The following is a 27,243-nucleotide window of genomic DNA, read 5'->3' on the forward strand; positions in this document are numbered from 1 at the left end:
GCATTATAGTTGAATTTAGAGTGTGTGGCTGTTATGTGTGGTTCAGAATTCTGAGTAGTCCTTTCTGGGATCACCTGAAAGCTGAGACAAAGCGTGAGCCCTTCACGTGGACTGTGCTGTGCGTCAGAAAGATAATACGAGCCACCTACACAATCAAAAATTTCCTAAAACCCAATGGGCTCCTTGACATCCTTCTTTCACTGTGAGTCTTGAAATCTTCTGTGTGATTTCCACATCTAGTGTTGCACCAGCCTGTCTCACGTGCTCAGGGGCTGCACGAGGCGAGTGACTGCCATGGCCGACAGCACAGAGCTTCCAGGTTGAGTCGAGTGACTCGGAAACTTGGCCCGTTTGACTTGTTTTACCCCATAAGGAAGTGAAGTGGGCTGTAGAGGAATGAATGTGAGGAATGCCCAGGAATGCAGGTGAGCTCCATGGAGACCGTTTAAAGCAACGAGAGGAGTGAGGGCAATAGAGTGAGTTGTGTCCCCCTGACCCGAACCCCCGCCTGAAGTCGAGCTTCTCTCTACAGACTTCATCGTTGTTAATGGCTTGCCATGTTTCCTCCAGAGAAACCTTTTCTGCGCCTGAGATGGAACTTCCTCCTCATTGTGGTTTATGGGTGAATATTGTTCTGAGTGTTTATATTTTCTAGGGACTCCTAGAGAACATTTTCTCAGAATTAAAATGTTCGGAGTGGATACCTACTCACATAACCTGTTCTGCACATTTTGGTGCAAGTCATTTTACATCAGGAAAGCAAGCGGTGCAGGCTGTGTCATTTGCTGTTTCGTAGGACCAGCTGATTCTAAACCTGGAAACCCTGAGAGCTGAACTGGACCAGATGAGAGTGCGAGGGGCTCCCTTCCACTATGGGTAGGCTGCTCCCCCGGGCAGCTCCCCTCAGCGCTGTCGAGTGTGACAAGGGCCTGTCTGGTGTGTGGACAGTATGACTGGGTGTTGCTCATGGTCGCACCTCAAGGAGCCTGTAGCTTCGTGACCAGCGAGAGGGAAGAGACAAGCATCGTTCCTTAGGGTCAAACTTGGTACCATGGAGTGGTAGTCACAGTATTGACAACACTCAAAACCACAGGCAGAGATTTGGAAGTGTGGGGGCGACCAGTTGATATTTGGGTGTATTCATTTGAGGGGCCTGACAGACTGTGACACTGATGTTTCAGAAGAGTCGCAGAAGGTTAATGACCTGTAGTCTTTTTTACATGAATGGAGACTGAGACATGACTTGCCGTTGACTGTGGTGGGAGGAATCACCTGGCTTGTGAATGAGGCGAGCAGATTACTGAGCATCCTGATTTTTTCTTCCTCATTGTTCGAGGGGTGGTAATTCTTATTAAGTATTTAAATGTTTCTTTGGCTTCTTCACGGAAAAATGGTCACAAGTGAGAGACAAACTTTAGCAAAGGTCATTAAGTGCTTAACTGGTGACATTCATTCATCTGTAGGAAATCGACTACTGCTTGAAGCCTGACTTAGGAGACAGTTTGGAGCCCATACGCATATTTCTGTGTTTGTGTACTTAGGGGATCCTCACAGTCCAGGGCCCCAACCCAGCCTTCTTCTAGAGTAAGGGGATATCATTTGAGACAAAGGCAGAGCCAGAAACTGGCAGGTGGAGTCCGAAACCACAGTGGGTGGAGTTCAAGGAGAGCACGTGCCCTGCAATATGGATAGGGGACATGGCTGGACTTGCTGGTAGAGCTCCCCCAAGGTGAGAGGCTGGTGCTGTCAGAAGTGGGGAACCCCTGCTCCCGGGATGGACAAGGTGAGTGTGAGGCAGACTGTGTAGACAGTGGAGAAAGAGGAGGTGGACATGGCCTCCTGCTCTTGGGGGTTTTTGGGTAATGAGGAGGGCCCTGGTGCCAGGATCCGAGGCCTGGCATGGTTGGGGGGCTCAGATGGAGAAACCTGGGGCCTGGTCACCAGTCCCCTGTGTGTCAGTGAGTGTGAGAGACAAGAAGAGGAAGCAGCCGCGGGGCAGCAGGGCCCGCTGTGCTCTGAAGACAGTGGGCCACAGCGGCTGGTGAGAGGGAGGGGTGTCTCCAGGAGGCAGCTCTCGAGGGGTCACGGCAGTGACGTAGCAGCACAGGTGGGGCTTCGGAGTGGGGCTTGCGGGCACTGTGGGCTGGGTGGGGAGCACTATGCTGGCTCAGGAGAAAGGGAGTGGGGACTGAAAACCTGGCTCACAGGCAGGGCAGGCACAGCATATTTAGTGGGCCTCCCAGAGGAATTGGTCACCTTGTCTCTGAGACCTTCTCCGGGGGGGATAGAGCTTCGGGTGATGAGGGGGAAAGAGATGGAGGCTGCATCCCGCGAGGGGACTGGGAGGTGATGGTTGGGTGGCGACCCAACCCGGAGGCCTCTGTGGCCCTCAGAGGACCCTCGAGGGTCCGCAGTCCACAGTGGGACTGTGTCGTACCCCCTACCCAGTTCCCAAGTGTGTTCTGGCCCCAGGCCCTTGGGTGCAAGTGGGGCAGAGAAGGGAGCAGTTCTGTCAGGAGGGAGAGGAGACAGGAGGGAAGACAGGTGTGGCTCCGGGAGATTCCAGACTTCCATCTCCTATGCAACACAGTATTCCTTGCAAAACCGTCAAGCAGAGCAGCGGGTGACCCCGAGCAGGCTGAGCTGGTGGTCGGCCCTGGCCACTCTGCAGACGTATGGGGTGTCCTGTCCTCGGAGGAAGGTCCTGTCTCCCAGGTTTAGGGACTCCTGCACGTGAAGGCACCACCCTCTTCCCAGGGACAAGACTGAGCACAGCCCGGGCGGTCCTGCCGTGCAGGTGGCTCACAGTCAAGGCGGGGCCACCCTGCCTCTCAGCAGGCCCCTGCTGAGTGAGCTCCTGGCACCTGCAGGCCCAGGCCTTAGTGCTCAGGGCCTGAGCATCTGTGCTGGGCCTTGTTCAGCCCAGAGTCCAGTGACACGCTCACCTTTGTTCTAATGGGAGACACCAGTGGTGCTCAGCTCCGAGGTGTGGGTCCGAGCCCTTTCTGCTGCGGGTTGTTTGAGACACCTTTAAAAACAATGAGAGCAGTGCAGACAGTGTTCCAGGCAGACTGGTGATTGTGATCCACAGACTTCCCGTGGGAGAGGGAGGTCAGAGCAGGCGTGGGCCGAAGGGGAGGTGGGGTGCCAAGGGGAAAGCAGAGCAGGTGCAGGCCCCGCCCTGGGACCTGAGAGTGGGCTCCAGAGGGACCCTGGATGCCCCAGCCTCAGACAGCCGATCCTGTCCTAGTCAGCTCCACACCCTCGCGTCAGCACTGCCTTCCCCACATATGGGAGTTTTCCAGCTGCTGGGGATGAGCCCTGAGTGTCTGTGGAGCAGCGGGTGGCCTGTTGCTGTTGGAGCCAGAGGGCAGTGCCCTCCCGGGGGCCCTTTTGCTGTGAAATTGCCAATCTTCCAAATGGACAGGCTCTGGCTCGACTGACAGAGTGAGCTCTCTTTTCTTCTAACAGCGCTGCTCTTTGCCGTGTGTTTCAGCTGACCCCACTTGGGCAGTGCTCTGGACCTCAGGTTCCCTGTGGCAGACTGGTCAGCAGACTACTCAGGAGATCGGGCAGTGCTACAATGCCCCCAGAAAGGCCAGCTGGCAGCGTTGCACGATGAGCTGTCAGAGGCAAGGACCCCGCGGCCCTCTTCCCGTCCCTGGTGGGCACCTTGTGAGGCACCTGCCCCCTCACACTGTGGTCCTGAGGTGGGTTTGGAACAAAGCGCTGATAGGTCGCTTTATGTCTTCCCATTTTCCTTTTTCTGGCTAAGAGTTTACTTTTAAGGCATGCTTTTTTTTTTCTTAAAATAACCAATTTGGATAACTTGTGGCCTACTGTGAGCTCCAGCATGGTACTAATTACCACAGTTTTGAAATCATCCTACGAGTAAATGGATACACATATCCATCAGCTTATAGTGAGAAGAATTCTCATTGGGAGTTTAAGTGCCTTTATCTTTTCACCTCATTCATGCCATGTATTTGTTCATACATGTCTGTGTTTTGAGCTTCCATATTCAGTGAGCAGTTAGTTTGGGCCAGACATGGTCAGAAGTAGGACTCCAGCAGTGAATTAAAAACCGTGTGTGTCCTTTATCCACTGCTACGTAACGAATCATTGCAAAGCTTAATGACTTCCTAGGGAGCAGCTCACAGTCCACAGTGCCTGTGCATTGTAGCAGGCAGGCCTGGTTCAGGGCCTCCTGAGGGCACAGACACAGGAAGGCCCCCCAGGGCTGGATGGCAGGCTTTCAGATTCACTTGGCTGCTGGGGACAGGCCCAGGTCCCTGCCGTGTGGCTTTTCCGTATGGCCTGACTCTCCTCGGAACACCCTCTAAGAGTGAGAGCGTGGGGTTTAGCCCGGGGCCTTTTGCACCCTGATCCCGAGGCCGCACACCTTCACTTCTGTTTGCAAGAGTGAGCTGCACAGTCCTGCCTCGCTTAGGGGCTGAGCAGGAGTTGCCCCTTCTGCCGCTTGAAGGGAGGAGGAGGGAAGAATTTGTGGACCCCTTTTTAAACCCGCACAGCCTGTCGAACTGTAATGAGCAGGGAAAGGAGACCAGAGTGCCCGAGTTGTCCAAGGAGGAGGGGACGATTGTGTGTGAACAGGGTGGCCAGCAAGGTGACACCAGGAGGGTGACCTTGAACCAGAGACCCCGAGGCAGGAAGAGAAGTAGCCACTTGGAGATAGAAAAAGGGTCGTGTCAACCAGTGGGGACAAGGGAGAGAGCGGGCCGCATCAGGGAGGAGCCCGGGCTCAGGCCTCAGCAGCTTGAGGCCAGAGCCTGTTTCCTGAGGTGAGGAGGGCTGCCGGGACGGGGAGCTAAGAGCTGGGCCTCGGCCCTGTTGAGGTGGACAAGCCCATGGGGTGTCCCAGGGACTTGTGAGGAGAGCAGCTGAGTGTTCCGGCCTGCATCCGGGAGAGGACTCACTCAGCTCAGGGTGGACTTGGGGTCGTGGGCATACAGATGGCATTGAAAGCCACGAGCACGGTAAAGTCATCAGGTGGGTGCCCGTGGAGAGAGATGGGGTGCAAGGGTAGAGCTGTGGGGAACCCTGCATTCCAAGGTTGAGAAGAGGTGCAAGCGACAGGAATAACTGCAGGGAGGGCAGGGCCTGGATCCCAGGGAGAGACATGCTGGGGCGGGTGTGGGGGAGGGCAAAGAGGGGAGGGGGCTTGGTAACATGGGTTCTTCAAACCCCCGGGGAGCTGCCCTGCAGGTTGGGGCACACCCACCGCCTGCTGGCAGAGAGCTAGGAACCGGGCGGGAGGGGACCATAGAGGCTGCTCCCAGGGAGCTTTCAGAGACCCACAGTGGGTGCTGCAGGGAGCCCTGGAGGAGGAATCTGCTGGTTCCCCTTGTGCTATTGGAAGGCGAGAGAAGGGAGAGGATTTGCTGACCGGGCTGATGGGGGTGAACCCATAGGCAGCTGGTTTGCTAGAGCGGAGCAGGAATGATGGCAGGTGGTCCTGGAGCCAGCGAAGGGGGTAGCCCAGGCCTGGGGTGGGGTTGTGATGAAGACAGGAGGCGAGGGCACTGGCCACAGGGGACAGGGAGCCAGCAAGCCAGCACCTCGAGGCTGCCCCTCAGTTCCTTTGAGGTCATGTTTGGGAAAGAAGGCAGGACCTGGGTGACAGTGTGGCAGAGGGGACGTTTTCAGAGAGAAGGGTGTGAGGTGTGAGAGCCGGAGGGTGGGACGGGGCCCCGTGGGCCCTCTCCCGTGTGTCTCTGATGACAGAGCCACACTTGTGGTGCGAGGGGCCGTCCCCCAGAACAGCCCGAGGGCCTGTGCCCAGAGAGGAGAGCCGCAGGGGGGCTGGCCCTCCTGTCTCCTGGCTGACCCTGCTCGCTCCTGTCTGTGGGTGTTCAGACCAGCCTGGGAAATGGAGGGCTGGAAGCCTGCGAGGATGGCACTCTCTGGTGAACTGGTACCAGAGGTGACCGCTGATAGGGACCCAGTGGCTGCCGAGCTGAAGGGTTCTTTTTTCTTATTTTCCTCCAGCCTGGCTGATGGAGGCATGGATGTATTTTTGTAATTTTCAGTTTCTGTCTCTGACTCCATCAGCCCACCCTTTTGAATAACCTCATAGAATGCCTACCGTCCTGGGTGTCACCAGGCCATCTAGGAACTGGATTCTCCCCCTGCCCGTTTCTTCAGTCCTGCTCGATTAAGAGATGGCAGTGTCTCATGAACATGGCCCATTTATCCACAGTCAGGGTTTCCATGTAAAATTGGGTTCAGTTCCTGATAGACTTGAGCTGCCCTGAATGTTGCTGACGAGACGTGGTCCTCTCGTGCCCAGATGCAGACCCTGAAGGAGCAGAACTGGGAGCATGCGGAGCAAGCCAGCATGCTGGCCGACGTGGCCCAGGCATTTGAGAGTGACGAGGGCGTGTCTGACGACGAGGGCGACAGGGTCACCCTCTTCAGCTCGGCCACTCAGCTGTCGCCCAGCGGGCAGGCCAATGCCAAGACTCTGACTGTGATGCTTCAGGAGAAGCTGGACACCATCAATGAAGAGATTCAGTGGGTGATTGCGAACTCGGCTCCCCAGAAACTCGGTTTCTCTGAGGAGCTGTCTTCTAGGGACATCTGAGTGTTCCATAGCAAGAAACCTGACCTCAGGTCTGCTTCAAGAATTTTCAGTTTTTAGATTGCCCTTGCTTATAGAGCTCGGTCAGCCAGGGCGTTCTATCCACGGTGTGGTGTCAGCACTCTGTGGGGGGGCGTTGTGGGGTGTGCCCCATCAGCTCTGAGCCCCAAGGTGGGTGAGGTGCCGAGGCGGTGTCCCCTATGGCCCTTGCACCCTCCTGTGTCCCTCGGAGCCCCCCACGTTCTGGTGAAAAGCCACCTGGTGAAAGCTGGAGTTTTGGGGTTGGCAAATTCCCACTCAGATCTGCATTTTCCTTTTTAACTTAATGCAGTGTGAAGATTGGCTTGTTGTAAGACAGTGGTCCAAGGACATGTGTTTGAGTTTTTCACATCTCATCAGTATATTTAAGATGTTTTCTTTAGACACCATCTTGGCAGTTATAACAATTTTCAAAATGGGATAGAATCCAAAGGCCTCCCTCGTGGTGAGCAGGGGGCCTTGGGTCTGGGTGCGGCCGGGTGGCTGGGGGCCCCGAGGCCTGCCTGGTGCCACACCCGCACAGCTATGCCCGTGTCCCGAGTCCACGTTCAGAGTGGCCGCAGGCTGGTGACCCTGCACAGGACCAGGCAGAGCTGCTGCTCAGACTGTTCTCGCCACGTCAGCCCAGGCTGAGGTGCCCTTTCCTGTCGGCCGAGTGCGGGGATCCCGGGGAAAGGCAGGGGGTGAATGGGACAACCAGCAAACGCAGGTGGTGTCGCCTGCCCATTTGACGCCAAGACAGACAGCTTTGTGGGCCGTGTTTGAGCAGAGACGAGCTCAGAAAGATGATCTTTCTGCATCCCTGCAGGAAGTATGGAATGGTTATATATTAATATTTTTATTTTTACAGCAAGTTGTCAGGTAAAAGTGATTTTTCCTTATTTGACAAGTTGACTTGATGTAAATGGTAAATTCTGTCCATCAACTTGTAATCAACAGTGAAAAACTTTCAAGATGTATGAGTAGAAGTGAAGCTGGAGAGTTTACTGTCTGTAAGAATCTTGTATTTTAATTTGAAAGTCATTTTATTTGCATAATCGTGTATTTAAACTGCTATATAAAAACATCCACCACACATTAGGGGAGAAGAGCAGAAACTGTGAATTCTAGGTTAATGCAGCACATTGACATGAACCCAGAAACTCACACAAAGCTGGTGGAGAACTTCATCAAGTGATGCGTTTGTATATACACAACCTTAAAAAAAAAAAAAAATCAACTCAGCACTTCATCTGGTCTGGAGACTTGTGTTTAGAAACTGCAGCTTGTTCGTGAATTGCTGTTTTGATTATACAGAGTTCCTGATTCGCAGTGGAAAAGACTTGAGGCACTGACATGCATCTCTGCCCTGAGAGCAGGGGAAGTAAGGGTTGTCAACTTGAGGTATCTCCTCAGAGGAAGAGAGTTGCCACCAGGGTCCCTGCAGAAGGTTAGAGTAAATAAGTGAAATCAAGCGTGAATGATCAGGGGCCAGTAAGACTCAACGCTAAGTCATTCTAAGTTTGAGAATATTCAAAAGAGGAAACGTAGAACCTTTTGGCTGAGATGTTCATTGAGCAACTGTTTCTGGAATTTGCTAATCATGACACAGAATGCCAGCCCAAATTTATTGTCCAGACAGGTTCCTCTGCTGACAAAGGCAGGTGATGCATTTTATTGTATTTTAGGTTGATCGAAGAAGAGAAGGAGAACACGGAGCAGCGGGCCGAGGAGACTGAGAGCAGGGAGGGCAGGGGGAGCTTAGGCAGCCTCTGTCGTTTTAAATCAGTGAGCTCCCTCAACCTGCTTCCCACTTCCTCGCATGCTGGCTCCTGCCCGCCCCTGCCCAAGCCCAGAACGAGGCGGCACAGCCCGGCACAGGAGGGAGACCAGCTGGGCATCATGACTCTGGTATGTGTCTGCCTCCTCCCTGCCGCATCCCTCCCCCAGCACGCTGTTTTTTGTTTGTTTTTTGATTTTTCTCTTTATACCCAGAAGAAAATCAGGTACATTTGCTACGCTCAGAGGTCTAAAAGTTTTTAAACCGCCTAGTCTTTAATCATTCCACAATGGCACAGTGACAAATTAGTCTTGATATTTGGACCACCAACTTAGCATGTCATCATGAACTCAGCCAGAGCCTGCCTCTGTAACGTTGGGCCTGGCCTGTGCTGGGCACAGCAGCTGCAGGGAAATTTCTGTTCTCAGGGAGCAGACAGCTTTGTGAAAGTAACTATAGGCAGCTGTCATGGCGTGGGAAAGTCGTGCAGCACATTTTCCATTGGGAATGCCTGGCTACAGGGTACAGGGCATGCGGTGGGAACAAAACCAAGAATCTACACTGGTCTGCTTGCTGATGGACCTGGCCACGCACTCCGGCCAGCTCTGCGTGTGAAACCAGGTTAAAAGCCCAGTGCCCCAGGGCCCCAGGGAAGATGTCAGGCTGCCTCACTTTTCCAAGTCTAAAACTGGGATGACGACCTAGGGCTTTTGGTGACAAAGTGTGTGGCTCTAAAGCACATGTTCCAGCTTTCTTGGGTGTTTAGCTTAGGTGTTGTGAGTGCATTGCTGTTTACCCCATGAAATCACGTGTACAAACACTCTGCTTTGTAACTGGACTTGTATTATCTCTTTTTTCTGTTACCACCCATTTCACGTTAGCTGCATTGTTAGTCAGCTTATAATTAAATTAACCGTGAATCATTTTAGAGGCCTGTGAAGTGGTAACTAGTCCATTTTGTGGTCTTTTGACACTGTTTTTATAATTTGCATCATTGGCTAATTAGTTGATATTTAAAATTCTTTGACGATTTCTCTGTGGTTTCATGCTTGATTTCTTTCCGAATATTTATGAAAAGAACAGTTCTGTATGTTTTCCTTGCTGTTGGAGTTCTCTGACAGTGTGTCTGCTTTCATCATTGGTTTTGATTTCCTGTCTCATCCTGTTGTCTGCTTAGTCGTCCTCAATCCAGATCCCCCCCCCAGCCCCCGAGGCTGTAGTTTACTCATCCATCTCCCCTCCCCCGTCCCCCCACTTCCTCTGGTCATAGCAGTGCTGTGGTCCACAGCGTGAGTCCCCTTAGTCGGGTTTGTGCTTTGTCTTCCTGTCTCATTAAATGGTGTTTTTCCCCCATAGCAGTAATTTGAATTGGTGTATCACTATGCATTTACAGGAGAAGGCAATGGCAACCCACTCCAGTACTCTTGCCTGGAAAATCCCATGGATGGAGGAGCCTGGTAGGCTGCAGTCCATGGGGTCACACAGAGTTGGACAGGACTGAAGGGACTTAGCAGCAGCAGCACGCAGGTATAAGCATAATGTAGATGGATCCTAAACTACATATCATGTGTAATTCATAAATGAGATTGTGCTTACATGAAGAAATGATCCTCTTAAGTGTAGAATTAATGGACTTTTAGATATGCAGATGACACCACCCTTATGGCAGAAAGTGAAGAGGAACTAGAAAGCCTCTTGATGAAAGTGAAAAAGGAGAGTGAAACAGTTGGCTTAAAGCTCACCATTCAGAAAACTAAGATCATGGCATCTGGTCCCATCACTTTATGGGAAATAGATGGGGAAACAGTGTCAGGCGTTATTTTTGCGGGCTCCAAAATCACGGCAGATGGTGATTGCAGCCATGAAATTAAAAAGACGCTTACTCCTTGGAAGGAAAGTTAATGACCAACCTAGATAGGATATTAAAAAGCAGAGACATTACTTTGCCAACAAAGGTCCATCTAGTCAAGGCTATGGTTTTTCCAGTGGTCATGTTTGGATATGAAAGTTGGGATGTGAAGAAAGCCGAGCGCTGAAGAATTGATGCTTTTGAGCTGTGGTGTTGGAGAAGACTCTTGAGAGTGAGTCCCTTGGACTGCAGGGAGATGCAACCAGTCCATTCTAAAGGAGATCAGTCCTGGGTGTTCATTGGAAGGACTGATGCTAAAGCTGAAACTCCAGTACTTTGGCCACCTCAAGTGAAGAGTTGACTCACTGGAAAAGACTCTGATGCTGGGAGGGATTGGGGGCAGGAGGAGAAGGGGACGACAGAGGATGAGATAGCTGGATGGCTTCACCGACTCGATGGACATGAGTTTGGTTGAACTCCAAGTGTTGGTGATGGACAGGGGGGCCTGGCGTGCTGCGATTCATGGGATCACAAAGAGTCGGACACGACTGAGCGACTGAACTGAACTGAACTGACACAATATCCTTTCTGTGTTGGTGCTTGTATTTAAGACTGTAAATCTCATCAGCTTTTGCACAGTTAATGTCTCTATTAGACTCGTTAAGAAAGTATCTTCTATAGTTAATAAAATGTAAAGACTGCACCTGCTATTATGCTAGCTTTCATTCTTACATATTATCACAGGGAACTTGCTTTAATGAATTTATTCTGAGAAGTTTTAAATCAAATTCTATGTCAGGATTTTACATTAATGTCCAAGAGCTGGTTAGATTTGTTCAATGTTAAAATAGATATTATGGTAACTTCCTCATCAGTTAAATTACTAATTTAAAATATAACATGTTTTTGATTAAGAGAAACTAACTTATAGAGAAATTTGGCTGAGAATAGACACGTGTTAAGGCCCTTTGTTGTACAGAATGCTGTGCTTTAATAAATCATGATGTTCTAATAGAATGGTATCTTCCTGAGTAATAATTTATAGTGTTTCTCTAGTAAATCTTGAATAGCTTATTTATCTTCTGTGGTCAAAAAAAATGTTCTGCTTCCAGTCATATGTTCTGTAAATCTTCATGTCACTTACATGTTTGCCGTCATTTTTGCTTTACTGTATTTGCCTCTACGGATTCTTGAAATTTTAGCTTCAGAGTCGCAATGAATCTGGTTTCTCTTCATTTCTTTGCATGCATCTATCAGCCTAGTGATTTAAGGAAGCAGTGTCGAAAGGTAAACTATTTAGTAATGTAGCACGCCTTTGTTTCTCTGTGAAGTATTAAAGAGTCCTTATCGTTTAACATGAATGAACACTGTGTGATTATGTCCTGGTGAATAATTGACGTTTTAATGGAAGTGATGAAACTCACCCACCACTTAAAATGTGCTGATGGTTCTGTTGGAAATAGGTCATTCGTTGGGACAGTTGTAACAGTGTGCCTTTCTCCCACTTGTTTGCCTTCTGATCATCTCATGCATGTTTATAATAGACATAGTATTATTTCTTATTTTTAAAATGTTCTTTACTTATGTTTTTGGCCATGCTGCACAGCTTATGGGATCTTAGTTCCCCAAGCAGGGATCAGACCAGTGTCCCGGCAGTGAAAGTGCCAAGTCTTAACCTCTGGACCACCATGGAATTTCCGCTTGGTGTTTTCATGTAAGAAATGACTGAATCAGAGCCATAGATGTTAGATTTGCGGGAAGCCAATTTAATGATGGTGGGTAGCAGTGTGCAGGAGACTCTGTGTGCCAGGCACGTGCTTTCCGAGTCTGTCATCTCAGCCCCAGGTGAGATCCAGATTGATGCTATCCCCATTCAGCAGACATAGACACTGAGGCTTAGCGAGGCCGGGCACCCTGCCCAGGCTCTCACACCCAGCAGCACGGTGCGGACTGGTCTGATCAGAGCCTGGACACTTAACCATGGTGCTGTCCAGCCACCTTTCCTCCAGAGGCTCTCGTGTCCATCACGGCATCCCTGATGGAGGGAGCATCAGGAGGGAGCTCGCTGCCTCTCCCCTCGGGTCACTTGGATGAGCCCCTGTTGTTGGAGTCCAGTGCCCCAAGGGATGGCCTTCCTTGTCCCTCTCCTGCTCCCAGCCCACTGACCGAGTACTCCTGGGCCTTCCCGCAGGACTGGGGTGGCTGTGCTCCAGTTCAGGCAGCTCAGTGCCCAGGAGCCCTTCTCCTGGGCACAGCAGACCAGCGCTGTCCCCCTGGGGTTGGTGACCTGGGTGTGCCATTCGCCTGCTCTGTGGCCTGCTTTGCCCTCCTGTTAAGTGGACACGGTGCTGCCCATCCTGGCCATGTGGGCACCAGTGGTGTGGCTCCCATCCTGGGTAGGGCAGCCAGGCTGTGGACCCAGAGGCCTTCCTCAGGAGAAGGCCCAGGCGAAGGGGCTGGCCACAGTCCCTGACTTTGAGGCAGGTGTTTGTCTCCACTGAGTCTGTAGTCAACCCAGGTGTGTCACTTCCCTGCTCTGTTCGTTGCTGTTTTCTGATTTTTATAAATGCTTATTTTAACTTGAATTTGAGATCGATCCCTGTTCAGTTCCATGTGGATAATTTCTAGCCTTTGTAGCCTTCTGTTGTCTGAGGGTTCTTGTTAGAGCTCAGGAGAGGGTGCCCAGTTTATCCAGCTGCTGTTAAACGAGCTCAGCTGTATTTTGCACTGTCACTTTGCTGTCACCAAGCTCCCGTGGGACTGCACGGGATCAGTATTCTTTACAGAATCCCACTAAAAAGGCACAGGTTAGTTGGTTAAAACAACACACTCATTGTTTATAAAAATACATGCCATGCATGTCTCCTAAAACCTCCCCTGGCTTAACCACACACCCAGATGTGTCAGTGAGACCTGTCTGGACCCTGAGGGGTTAATCTGTTCCCCACACTGTTGCCACCACTGTCTTTCCTGTCCTCACACCCAGGACCAGCAGAAACGCTGGGAGTCCAGGAGAGATCATCTCTCTTTTTTTTTTTTTTTTAATTTGTTTATTTTTTAGTTGAAAGATAATTGCTTTACAGAATTTTCTTTTCTATCCAACCTCAACATGAATCAGCCATAGGTACCCATATATCTCCTCCCTTTTGAACCTCCCACCCCACTAGGGTGATACAAGATCATCTCTTAGTGAAGACCTGGGGGTGCCTTATGGAAACCACTGTGAGCGAATGACACTCGAACTGCGTGTAAGTACTTCAGTGAGTAGCCCCGAGTCTGTATGTTACCGAGAAATACGATCCAGGCACATGGTGTTCGCGTGGAGGGGTTAGGTACCTTTTCTGTGTTTCTCTTGTTGTCATGGGTTCCAGTAACCTGCATCATCATTACAAATGATCTTGGATGGTGGCACAAGCTGTGTCTTTTTCTCCTTCAAACAGAAAGGTCTGGACGGCTTTGCTGAGAGGTTTCGTACTCTAGCTGTGGTGCTTCTGAGCAGCATCTGGCAATGAGCACAGTCCTTTCATCAGGGCAGTTCATGCCATGCAGGGTCCACGGTGCTGGCGTCGCTCTGCTGTCCTGCCCGGCAGGGCCATCTGGTCGCTGGATTCCAGAGAGGGCAGAGCCCAGCTGCAGGAAGGCTCCCATCCATGGTCTCTGCACTCAATCGGATGCTCTCGCTGCCCCATAGCCCTGCTTCTCTTGAACAAGACAGTCCTTTAAGATGGCATTAAGCTAGAACAAGGGGGTTTTTTTGTACTTGGGGGAAAGCATAGCTAATAGATTTTCACATAAGTTTCTGGTTATAATGTAACGCCTATGTGATTGCCATTTTCAAAACAGTCTATTGTTAGCCAATTGGACACTTACCTCACTCCCTCAGCTGCCAGCTATACGGGAAGAGGTAGGAGATGACAAGACCACCATCAAATGTGAAACCTCGACCCCTGCCTTACCGCTGTCCCTTCGGCTGGGCCGCCTGCACACGGGGGCGCTGCACACAGCCACCCATGAGGACCTCAGGGACGCCCACAAGTAAGCGGCCTGTGTGCCCGTCATCAGTTTCAGGAGCCCTGCGCCTCTTGTCTTGAAGGAGTTGCAAGGATGATTTTAAAGGAATACCCTCGGGTTTAGTGCCTGTGTTTAGTGGTGAACTTCAGGTGCTGGGGAAGAAGAGCTCAGTGACCTCAGTGATTTTAGAAAACGTCCTTCTCTACAGATTGACTCCTGTGGGAGCTTTCTTCCTGATCTTGGTAGAGGTCTGCCCGGCCAGGGGCATGTTCCTGACAGTGATGGCCCTGTGCCTCTCAGGTTCGCTCTTGAGGGTCCCTCCCTTTTCCTCAGGGGTCTCCTCTCAGGAGACTCTGTCCCCTCCTGTGACTGACACTGTCCTCATTGAGACCACCACCTAAGCTCCCGTCCTGAGCCAGGCAGCACTCGATGGAGGACACATGTGGTCACTTGGCCAGCAGACCTGCACGGTGACCGTCGCTCTCCTGTCATGGCCGGGGACAGTCACCCTGCAGGAGGTGGGGGGAACTGCCCAGAGCAGGGGAGCTTGCCTTCTGCTTGAGCGTTTTCACCTGCTGAGCAGCGACCCTGATGGAGGGTCGGAGTGCCCTCTGCACCAGCTGGCCTGGAGTCCAGCCCTCCTCGGGGGAGAGCTCGGGGCAGAGAATCTCAACTTCCTGGGGTGGTTCTCTGTGTCTCGGAGCCTGCATTGCTTGTGTGGAGTGTGTTTGGTGAAGGAGACTCCACTGTCTGCTTCGAGGTTGAGGTGTGGGTGTTGCTGGGTGCCCATTTCTATCAGTAGATCTTGTGGAGGGGTGTGTGTTTGTACAAGGGTGCCAGTTAAAGGTCCTTTTCTCTCCCTAAAGCTCGACAGGCTCTCAGGACAGCCTCAGGAACAACCCCAGCAGCGGCACCAGCAGGCAGGACTCGCTGCACAAAGCCCCAAAGAAAAAGGGCATCAATTAAGTCCTCCATCAGCCTCTTGTTTCGCAAGAAGGAAAAGGGCCGGCCTGAAGACCCCAACAAGGAGGCATTAGGACCAGGTGGGTGCTTCACCTTTCAGAGGGAGGAGGGCCTGCAGGCATCTCCCTTCTGTGTCTCCCCTGTTGTCCCCACAAGGCTCCAGTCACTCACGCTGGGGGTCCTCCTAGGAGCAGGAGTGGAAGAGGCGTCTGTCTTCTCAATGGGTCTGAGATGATCAGATGAGTTAATGAGTGGATGGATGGATTGATTAGTGAGTGGATGGTTGGATGAACAGATGGCTGGCTGGATGGGTGGATGGACGGAGCATGGAATGAATAAAGCAGATGATTGTACTCCAATGCTAGAAACATATTGTACGAAATCAATTGAGTAGGAGCTAGGCAATGATTGTTTCCTCCTAACAGTGACATGTGTTTGGAAACTGCCTAAGTGCTCCTCAGTGAGGGGTGAAGTACAATCTGTGGACACCCCACAAGGAACAGCCCGCCCTCCTTCCTGCCACCTCCCCATCCAGGAGCTCATCTGCCCATGCCCCTACCCCACCCCACAGCCATGCAGGTCCTCCTGAGGTCCCCTCATCACACAGGGTTATCATTAGGCCCTCATCTCGCTTGGCTTCATCTCCTTGAAGACAGGGTATGTTCCTGCCTCTTCAGCCACAAATTTGTTGAGTCTTGTTTGTGCTGGGTGTGGGATTTACGGGGGTAAGTAAAGCAGATGTGATCTGGAGCACAGTTAAGTGACAAGAGAGAAAAAGGAGCAGGTTATTAAATGTGATCCCTGTTATTAATATATACAATGCTGCGATGGATGGTGCATTGATTATATACAAGATGCTGTGTGTGCCCCTTCCCAAGCAGGTGTTGCCCCCTCCAAATTTACAGAGGAGGACACGGTGACGGTCACACGGTCAGGGAGTGGTGAGGGCAGGTTCACACCCACGCAGCAAGACCAGGCACTTTGCCAAACCCCAGCCACCTCTCTGGTGGATGCCACCGGAATGAGATGGTTCTATGGCATGATGATTCAATGGACATGAGTTGGAGCAAATTCCAGGAGATACTGAAGGACAGGAAAGCCTGGAGTGCTGCAGTCCACGGAGTGGCAAAGAGTCGGACACACCTGAGTGGCTGAACTAAAACCTGAGTGTGTGCTAACCTGCTTCAGTCGTGTCTGACTCTGCGACCCCAGGGACTGTAGCCCACTAGCTCCTCTGTCCATGGGATTCTCCAGGCGAGAATACTGGAGTGGGTGGCCACGCCCTCCTCCAGGGCATCTTCTCGACCCACGGATCAAACCCACATCGCTTGTTATCTGATGCACGGGCAGGCAGGATCTTTATCCCAAGCACCACATGGAAAGCCCCAGTGAACGGTGACAACTAGAAATGCAGAAAATAAGGGCTGCTTCTAAGTTAAACTGTAAGAGCAGCAAGCACGGGTTATAAAGAGGAAAACACATGCCACCCCGCGGAAACTGCGACAGCCAGACAGAGGCGGTTGCTGTGGGGTGCCCTAAGAGCCTTGCTCGTCGCCACCCTTTCACTCTGATCTGCAGGTCAGGCCAACAGGCCGCACCTCTCCTTGGGGGGCGTGCTGTACTTGAGGTGCACTGCCTGCGAAAGGACACCAGCCTGCTGACGCCAGCCCGCCACCAAACACCGCCAAAACCAGACCAGGAATCGCCAGGCCAGGCCCGGGGGCCCAAAGGGCTTCCAGGACATCCCAGTGACGGGGAGGGTGGGCGTGTTTGCGCGTGGGGCCTGGGGGGTAGGCTGAGGGGTGTGGAGGTCTTGGCCCATTCCCACCCCCAGCCACTCCAAGCCCGGCTGCGTTCGCTGAGCAGGGCCTGCCCCCAATCCGTTTCTCTGATCAGGGCCACGCCGCCCTAGAGGTGTTGATCTTCGGGACCTGCCGTGACCTGACTCCCGCGGCCCGCTGGACTCTAAACCTCCTTCGGGACTATGCGCAATGAATCTTGAGCGCCCATCTTGCTGGGCACCTGCCTGGTGCTGAAACACACCTGGAGCCATGGAGGCGCAGTCCACTGGAGCGCGTCAGCCCCGCCCCTTCGCACTACCGAGGCCCCCCTTTGCCCCCACGCCGCCCGCCAAGCACTCGACCTTCCTGAGAGAGCAGATGAGCCACAGGCAGGCGCACAGACAGACACACAGACACTCGCACGCACCCATGCCAAGGGAGACAGCTGGCCTGCGCAAGCTCCTCAGCCAGAGCCAGAGCACCTGGCAGAGGCCGGGGCCAGACGAACGGGCCGGCGGCCGGCTGTCAGAAGATACAGAGGCAGAAATACATGAAGATTCCGAGACAGACTCCAAGACGGCGAGAGGAGATACACAAGCACACACACACACACACACACACACACACACACACACACTTGAGTGTGGTCTTTGGAAATACTTCTGTTCCTAGTTGCTGGGTTGAGCCCAACTTTGATATGACCCATGGACTGCGGCCCATCAGGCTCCTCTGTCCGTGGCATTTCCCAGGCGAGAATACTGGAGTGGGTTGGCATTTCCTTCTCCGGGGGATCTTCCCAACCCAGGGATCAAACCCGAGTCTCCTGCGCGTGGATGCCTTGCCATCTGAACCAGGACATTGCTAATTCCCTAGGCAAAATACAAAGAATAGAGCTCGTGTTCTACTAAATGGAAAGATGATTTCAGAAACAGAAGCTGTCCTTTGTTGGTATCTGTCAATCTTTATGTGGTTTTTGTTGATTTTTACTATTAAGGCTACTGGAACAAGGCAAGAGAGAAACCCCAGAATTGAAAAGCAACTGGCATTTTTGAAAGAAACATGTGCAGGCGAAGCTCTCTTCCTTTTTGAGAGGTGGTTAAATGCAAAATCTTGATTCAACACATAAGACTTTTGTGAACTTTATTTCAAATCTCCATGATGAACCCCTAAGGCATCCAGGAAGAAAGGACTAGAGGGGCAGACAGAAAGAGCAGCCTTTCCCCTTGGAGCCATCTCAACCAGCTGCTTAGTTCCTTCATCTCAAGGACTACCATCTGGGCTTCTCTGGTTTGTCTGATTCTTGTTTCGGGACCGTTTCTAGTCACAAGGCTGTCAACAGAGGGGGTGGTGTGTGTGTGTGTGGGAAACCCTTCTCTCCATTCCACATGAGACCCAGTGGATAATCCAGGCCCTGCCCACTGCATTGAGTGTGCAGCAACAGTATCAACGGTGATGCTGGTTAACAACGCATATTCCTGGAATCCACTCCGTTGGCTACTGACTGTGTGTGGTGGTGGTCTGGAACCTACACCTGGAAGCTGTCTTGATGATTGCAAATGACACCAAAGTCTGAGGACGATGGAAGACCTTCACATTTCTGCAAGAGCCACACACCTCCAGAAGGAACCACAAGACTTGCCTGAAATGGTCAAGGTATAAGTATTGGACTCAACGTTGGAAGGTCTCCACCTTTGCTATGGAAGTCAAACGATCTTTCTTTGAAATGAAAATGGAGCATACTGAACGTTCACATTCTTCTAGAGCATTTGAAAACCCCCACCTTGTAGAAATCTGCGGTACGAGTTCCTTGAAAGCAAGAACCTATATTTATGGATGTGTCTTAATGCCGTAGATTGTGCCTCAAATATAGTGTACACATCAACCCAGGAAAGGAAAGAATTGAATCGACAAATATACAAAGAGATCAAAAGAGACACCTTGAGGCTTCCCAGAGCTTTTCTATCTTTCACACACTATGTAAATACTGAGCACCTACGAAGAGCTAGGAGGCAAGTAATAAGTTTCTGGAAATAGAATGTGGAGAGAAGAAGACACAGAGTTCCTGCTTTCACTGAGACGACTCTAATGATACATCACAGGCAGATCCTGTGAGAATTATAGAGGGGCCTCTTCCTTCACCAAAACCTGGGTGTCAGGGAAGGCTTTTCAGAGGAACCATTGCATTGAGGTCCATAGGGTGAACCTAGGTAAACCAGGGTTGAGATGCAGGAAGAATTTCAGGCAGGGAAAATAGCATCTTGGAAGGCTATGTGACCAGGGAAACTTAGGACATTCAAGAAATGAAAAATGCCCTATGGGATGGAAGCCAAAGAGTGCAGAGGGCATTCCAGGCAAAAGACATCAGAGAAGAACGTGAGGAGCAAGCCTGAAGGGAAGTGGTCATATCTTCAATATGATGGGAAAATACAAGAGCCGTTGGAGCAGGGAGGTGACAGAATTGCATCTGCACTTCCAAAAGGTCATCTTGTTCCACATCACTAATGACTGGAGAGACTCAACTCCAAACTCCAAGGAGGGAAGACTTCACATGAGTCCGATTGGGCCTCACTGCAATGTCTGACAATAACAAATGCTGGAGAAGATGTGGAGCAAAGGGAACTCTCCTCCATGGTGAGTAGGAATGGGAGTTGGTGGAACGGTATGGACAAGAATATGGAGGTTCCCGAAGGAACTAAAAGTGGAAGTAGCGTATGGTTCAGCAGTCCGACTCCCAGGCATAGATCCACCCACGGTATAAGTGAACAAGATAGATGCCCCGTTTGGGCACATCTATCTGTGCGTGCGCGCGCGTGATCGCCTGCTAGGCAGGGGGTGGGGTGGGGGATGGGGCTCTGGCTGGAGTCGGTGCAAGCCCCGGGATTGCCTGAGGCAAGCCAAAGGAGCCCCAGATGGAGAAGGGACTGCCTGTCCTCTGGTGTCCTGGAAGTCGAATGCGAATGCGGAGGGGCTCGCGGGCAGCGTGGAGGCAACCCAGGTCTGCAGCGGGAGCTGGGGCCGGGGCCACCCACTCCCCCCGCCCTGGGAGGGGCTGGGGCTGCGGGGGGGATCCAAGAATTGGGACGCGGGAGGTGGGAGGGGGTGGGGCTAAAGGACCTCTTCTGGCAGGCAAAAAGCCTCGAGCACCCGGGATTCCCAGGTGGTCTCCCATCCAAGATACTAACCAGGCCCGACCCTGCTTAACTTCTGAGAGCAGACAAGATCTATCGCCTTCAGGCTGATATGTCCGGAGACTGAAGCGGTTGGCGCCGGGCGCCCTAAGAGCCTTGCACTTCGCCTCCCTTTCGCTCCGACCTGCAGGTCAGGCCAACGGGCCGCACCTCTCGTCGGGGGGCGTGCTGTATTTGAGCCGCATGACCCCCGACCTGACTCCAGCCTGCTGACGCCGGCCCGCCCCCCGAACACTGCCAACACCAGACCAGCAAGCGTCTGCCCGGGCTCGGGGGCCCGAAGGGCTTCCAGGACCACCCAGTGACCGGGAGGGCATGCGTGCGTGCGCGCGGGACCTGGGGTGTGGGCTGAGGGGTGCGGAGGTCTCGGCGCCGTCCCAACCCCGGCCACTCCAGACCCGGCCGCGCTCGCTGAGCGGGGCCACCCCCGATCCCATTTGCTGCTCAGGCCCGCGGGGCCCTGGAGGTGTCGGTCTTCGGGGCCCCCCGGTTCCCAACCCCCGCGGCCCAGGGACCTTTGAACATCCTGCGGGCCTAGGCACAGAGAAACTTGAGTGCCCAACTTCCCGGGCACCTGCCTGGTGCCCAAACCCACCGGAAGCCACGGAGGCACGGTCGACCAGAGCGCCTCAGCCCCGCCCGTTCGCACTACCGAGGCCCCCTTTTGCCCCCACGCCGCCCGCCAAGCACTCGACCTTCCTGAGAGAGTAGACGAGCCACAGGCAGGCACACAGACAGACACTCGCACGCACCCACGCCAAGGGAGACAGCTGGCCTGCGCAAGCTCCTCAGCCAGAGCCAGAGCACCTGGCAGAGGCCGGGGCCAGACGAACGGGCCGGCGGCCGGCTGTCAGGAGATACAGAGGCAGAAATACATGAAGATTCCGAGACAGACTCCAAGACGGCAAGAGGAGATACACACACACACACACACACACTTGAGTGTGGTCTTTGGAAATACTTCTGTTCCTAGTTGCTGGGTTGAGCCCAACTTTGATATGACCCATGGACTGTGGCCCATCAGGCTCCTCTGTCCGTGGCATTTCCCAGGCGAGAATACTGGAGTGGGTTGCCATTTCCTTCTCCGGGGCGGGGCGGGGGGGGGGATATTCCCGACCCAGGGACCAAACCCCAATCTCCTGCGGGCGGATGCCTTGCCATCTGAACAAGGACATTGCTAATTCCCTAGGCCAAATACAAAGAATAGAGCTCGTGTTCTACTAAATGGAAAGATGATTTCAGAAACAGAAGGTGTCCTTTGTTGGTATCTTTGAATCTTTATGTAGTTTTCGTCGATTTTTACTCTTAAGGCTACTTGAACAAGGCAAGAGAGAAACCCCAGAATTGAAAAGCAATTGACGTTTTTGAAAGAAACATGTGCAGGTGAAGCTCTCTTCCTTTTTGAGAGATGGTTAAATGCAAAATCTTGATTCAACACATATGACTTTTGTGCACTTTATTTCAAATCTCCATGACGAACCCCTAAGGCGTCCAGGAAGAAAGGAGTAGAGTGGCAGACAAGAAGAGCAACCTTTCCCCTTGGTGCCTTCTCAACCAGCTGCTTAGTTCCTTCATCTCAAGGACTATCATTGGGCTTCTCTGGTTTGTCTGATTCTTGTTTTGGGGACCGTTTCTAGTCACAAGGCTGTGAACAGCGGGTGGGGGTGTTGGGCTCTGTGGGGGTGGGGGAAGCCCTTCTCTCCATTCCACATGAGACCCAGAGGACAATCCTGGCCCTGCCCACTGCATTGAGTGTGCAGCAACAGTATCAACGGTGATGCTGGTTAACAACGCATATTCCTGGAATGCACTCCGTTGGCTACTGACTGTGTGTGGTGGGAGACCTGGAAGCTTTCCTGATGATTGCAAATGACAGCAAAGTCTGAGGACATTGGAAAATTTTCACATTTCTGCAAGTGCCACACACCTCCAGAAGGAACCACAAGACTTGCCTGAAATGGTCAAGGTATAAGTATTGGACTAAACGTTGGAAGGTCTCCACCTTTGCTATGGAAGTCAAACGATTTTTCTTTGAAGTGAAAATGAATCATACTGAATGTTCACTGAACGTTCTAGAGCTTTTGAAAAGCCCTAACTTGTAGAAATCTGCGGTACGAGTTCCTTGAAAGCAAGAAACTATATTTATGGATATGTATTAATGCCTTATATTTTGCCTTGATTATAGTGTACACATCAACCTAGGAAAGAAAGAATTCAATCGCCAAATATACAAGGAGATCAAAAGTGCCGAGCCAAGTGACACCTTGAGGCCTCCAAGATCTTTTCTGTCTTTCACACACTAAGTAAATACTGAGCACCTACGATGAGCTAGGAGGCGTGTAATAAATTTCTGGAAATAGAATGTGGAGAGAAGAAGACACAGAGTTCCTGGTTTCACTGAGAGGAATTTAATGATACATCACAGCCAGATCCTTTGCAAACTTATAGTGGGACCTCTTCCCTCACCAAAACCTGGGTGTCAGGAAAGGCTTTTCAGAGTAACAATTGGTTTGAGATCCGTAGGTTGAACCTACGTAAACCAGGGTTAAGATGCAGGAAGAATTTCACGCAGGGAAAATAGCATCTTGGAAGGCTATGTGACTAGGGAAACTTAGGACATTCTAGAAATGAAAAATGCCCTATGGGATGGAAGCCAGAGTGCAGAGGGCATTCCAGTGAAAAGGCATCAGAGACAAACTTCGGGAACAAGCAATGAAGGGATGTGATCATATATTCAATATGATGGGAAAATCCAAGAGCAGTTGTGGCAGGGAGGTGATAGAATTGCATCTGCATTTCCAAAAGTTCATCTTGCTCCATAACACTAATGATTGGAGCGACTCAACTGCAAATTACAAGGAGGGACCGCTTCCTCGAATCCGAATGGTCCTCATTGCAAAGTCTATCAATAACAAATGCTAGAGAAGATGTGGACCAAAGGGAACTCTACTCCACATGCAGACTGTGTGGGTGAATTCTCTAAGAAATTACGGGAAGAAGTGCTCCATCTTGTTTATTGCATTGTGTTTAGGGGAACTAATTTGGAATTAGTGGAGCCCATTTCTCAGTATATTATTTCCAAACTAGGCAACTATAATTACAGTCTGATAAGATGGAACTCAAATAACTTCTGAATGTTAATATATTTTGAAAGAGGAAATAATCTTGCAAGAGAAATATAGACAAACAGGAAAAGCATAGTTGTCAATATATTAACCTAGAGATGCTTCAAATATTGTTTAAGAAATATGAAAGTTTCATGGAGTATTTCACATGAAGGAATTATTTCCTCTTAAAAGTCAAAAGGGCTTCCCTGGTGGCTCAGAGGTTAAAGCATCTGCCTGCAATGCAGAAGACCTGGGTTTGATCCCTGAGTCAGAAAGATCCCCTGGAGAAGGAAATGGCAACCCACTCCAGTATTCTTGCCCGGAGAATCCCATGGATGGAGGAGCCTGGTGGTCTACAGTCCACGGGGTCGCAAAGAATCAGATACTACTGAGCAACTTAACTAACTTAAAAGTCAAAAAGTCAAAAATGAGTCCACTCATAAAAATGATTTGTTCTTCAGTTTTATCATGAATTACCTGACTAAAGGATGATTATTTATTGTATTATTCCTTCAAAATTATAGCACATTGTTCACTTTCCAGATTTTTATTTAATTGATATTTATTTAACATTGACTCTGTGCCAGCACTGCAAAACCCACCCACACACCCTACACCAATTTTGTGATTTCATTAGAAACCACTTAATCAAGCAAATTCTATAGTTACCTCTATTTTACATCCTAAATTGGCACATTATATGTCACCCTACTTAACACTATTAAGATTATCTCTTTTTTTAAAATTCTTGATAAATATAATTCCTTGCTTCCTCACAAAATAATTTAAATTATATAAAAACTGGAACTTTGTCTAATTTATCACTGTATTCTTAGCTCATAGAAGAATATTAGTACTAGATAGTCAAAGACTCGTATTAAATGAAAATGATTTCAGTGGGTCTCAAAATAACTTGTCTTTAAAAGGCATTGGTGCCATTTAAAGTAGATATTAGGTTTCCATTTTCTCATCAATGATTCGTTTCATTGGTTTTGTCATTTCAGATCACTTTCTTGAACATCAGATCATGGAAGATAGAAATAATGTTACTGAATTTATCCTCTTAGAACTTTCTATGGACAAGAAAGTCCAGATCCTCTGCTTTTTATTTTTCTTATTCTGTTACCTGGCTATTTGGTTGGGGAATTTGATCATTGTGATTTCTATTACATGCAGTCAGCTAATCACCCAGCCCATGTACTTCTTCCTTAACTGCCTTGCACTCTCAGACCTCTTCTACACCTCCACTGTGACACCCAAACTCATGACTGACTTACTGATGGAGAAAAAGGCCATTTCCTATAAAAACTGCATGACACAGCTTTTCACCACCCACTTCTTTGAGGGGGGATTGAGGTCTTCACCCTCACAGGGATGGCCTGTGACTGCTATGTGGCCGTCAGCAAACCTCTCCACGACGCCATCACCATGAACAGGCAAAAACGTCACTCAATTCTCATAGCGTCGTGTGCAGGGGGACTTCTTCATTCTCTTGGTCTCTTTCTTCTTGCGATTGTTTGACCTTTCTGTGGCCCCAGTGAAATAGATCACTATTTCCGTGATGCATATCTTTTGTTGAAACTAGCCTGCACTGATACTCACAAAATTGGCTTTTTTGTCATTGCCAGTTCTGGCTTGATGGGACTGGTGCTCTTTGTGGTTTTGATGGCCTCCTACACTTTGATTCTGTATAATGTGTGCACATATTCTGCAGAAAGCCACCATAAAGCACTTTCCACCTGTAGTTCCCACATCACAGTCCGTGATCCTCTTTTTCACACCTGTCATCTTTGTTTACATTAGACCTGCCACAACATTACCAGAAGATAAAGTGTTTACGCTCTTCTACACAATTATTGTCCCCATGCTCAACCCGCTTATCTACACACTTAGAAACATGGAGATGAAAAATTCCATAAGAAGAGTTTGGTGCAATAAAAGGTTCTGGGAAGGGAACTTAATGATCTGAAGGTCATTCGTCTGACGCCAGTGACTGTCTTCTCATCACTCCCTCTGTTGCTGATTCTCTCCTGCTAATGGGAAAATCAGTCAGAATGTGTAAAAGCCAAGCCTCCAACAACAGCTTGCCTTCGGTGGTTCCTTCTTTATTTTCCTCTCAATGTGTTTTCCTTGATTTCACTTTTCACTAATAATCCCCTTTGTTTAAAAAAAAAAAAGAAAAGAAAAGAAAACTTTTTACAGAGTAAAAACACACTGAAAAATCTGGAGGGAGAGTGATCCTGCCTGTATTGAAGGCTAAACCTGGGGGAGACTTCGCTCTCAAAATACTTGGCCTCAAGGTATAAAAGGTAATAATATGTTAAAAGGTAAAAGACAGTTGAAGAATCCACCTGCTAATGCAGGAGACACAGGTTCAATCCTTGGGCCAGGAAGATCCTCTGGAGAAGGAAATGGCTACCCACTCCAGTGTTTTTGCCTGGGAAATCCCATGGAGAGAGGAATCTGGTGGGCTACAGCCCATGGGGATGCAAAACAGCTGGACATGATTCAGCAACTAAACAAAAACAAAAAGGCAGTTATAGGAAAATAAGAACAATCACATACTGCAAACTCCTTTCAGAACTATATACCTAGCCTCCTATCCTACAACTCTAGATTTCTTTTAATCAAATACCTAGAGATCTTTTTGTGTGTATTTGTGAACTGCGATTATTTTACTTAAGTGAAAAGAATATATAGATCTAAATACAACATAGTGTAAAGTCCAGCCTTATAGTCTACATGGCAAGTCTTACAGTCTGAAAAGCAAGTCACTGTGTGATCTGTTTGTGAAGTAACATTGTAAGTATTGGGGAAAATATATGTGTGTGTGTGTGTGTGTATATATATATATATATACATATATATATATATACACACACACACACATATATATACACACACACAAACTCTTGCTATTTTAACTGGGTTTCACATTAAGTATACATGATCAAGGAATATATAAACTACAACTGACTTTGCTACAAAAAAGAAGAAAATATAAATCCTTTAGTTCCTCAAAATAGATGATTTATTTCAAAGTAAAAGACTTTCACTTCGTTTCTAATTTCAAGTGTAGAATAATCCTAAAATAATATTTGACAAAATATAGATCAGACTCAGTGATGGGAATATATATATATTCTGCTGCTGTGCTTAGGTGTTTCTGACTCTGTGGCCACATGGACTGTAGCCCACCAGGCTTCTCTGTCCATGGGGATTCTCCAGGCACAAATATCAGAGTGGGTTGCCATGTTCTCCTCCAGGAGATCTTCCCAAGCCAGGGACTGAACCCAGGTCTCCCATACTGCAGGCAGACTCTTTACCAACTGAGCCATCAGGGAAGCCCAAGTATACTGGAGTGGGTAGCCTATCTCTTCTCCAGGGGATTTTCCTGACCCAGGAATCAACCAGAGGTCTCCTGCATTGCAGATGGATTCTTTACCAGGTGAGCTACCAGGGAAGTCTAATGTGTATACATCCATACCTATAGGATTTTCATGATTTTCTAGTGCAAAGTATACATTTTGTTTGAAATACATTTTTAAGATTGCTGCATTTTCTTATGAAAATGTGCATAGTTTTGGATATAAAATGTAACTATTGATAGTATAGATTTGTATTCTATATAATGAGTTAAACTATATTTAATACTATAGATTTATTTTAGGTAATAGGATATTTTCTAATGTTTCTCTCTCAAATAATGTAATATTTTTTAGAATTAATAGGAAAGATTATGAATTTTAAAGAATCATATTATTAATATGTCATAAAAATGTTGTTAACTGTTCTCCACACAAAGATAGGCCATATTAATATTTGGCTATATTATGTGTGTGTCTCCTTCAGAATTTTCCACAGTTTATTGTGATCCACACAGTCAAAGGCTATGGCATAGTCAAGAAAGCAGAAATAGAAGTTTTTCTGGAACTCTCTTGCTTT

General features: G+C 49.6%; 1 long non-coding RNA gene and 2 pseudogenes across 2 annotated transcripts in view; all 3 read left to right on the top strand.

Annotated features, from left to right (window-relative positions):
• The window catches only part of LOC147350757 (uncharacterized), a 29,605-nt gene extending 21,040 nt beyond the window's left edge, over nt 1-8,565 (top strand). Inside the window, exon 2 of the long non-coding RNA XR_015149062.1 lies at nt 8,308-8,565. This is a non-coding gene — a long non-coding RNA (uncharacterized LOC147350757). The remainder of the gene's footprint in view (nt 1-8,307) is intronic.
• Nucleotides 4,734-7,849, top strand: LOC147350759 (liprin-alpha-1 pseudogene; annotated as a pseudogene). The gene has a single exon (XR_015149030.1). The product of XR_015149030.1 is annotated as a liprin-alpha-1 pseudogene (transcript).
• A 6,659-nt stretch (nt 8,566-15,224) lies between the features above and the next one.
• On the top strand, nt 15,225-25,490 carry LOC147350760 (olfactory receptor 4P4-like; annotated as a pseudogene).
• The last annotated feature ends 1,753 nt before the right edge of the window (nt 25,491-27,243 follow it).

The sequence above is a fragment of the Bos grunniens genome, chromosome 20 (assembly GCF_055505025.1).
Source record: "Bos grunniens cultivar Pamir isolate PY7600 chromosome 20, Bosgru_T2T1.0, whole genome shotgun sequence".
NCBI lineage: Eukaryota > Metazoa > Chordata > Mammalia > Artiodactyla > Bovidae > Bos > Bos grunniens.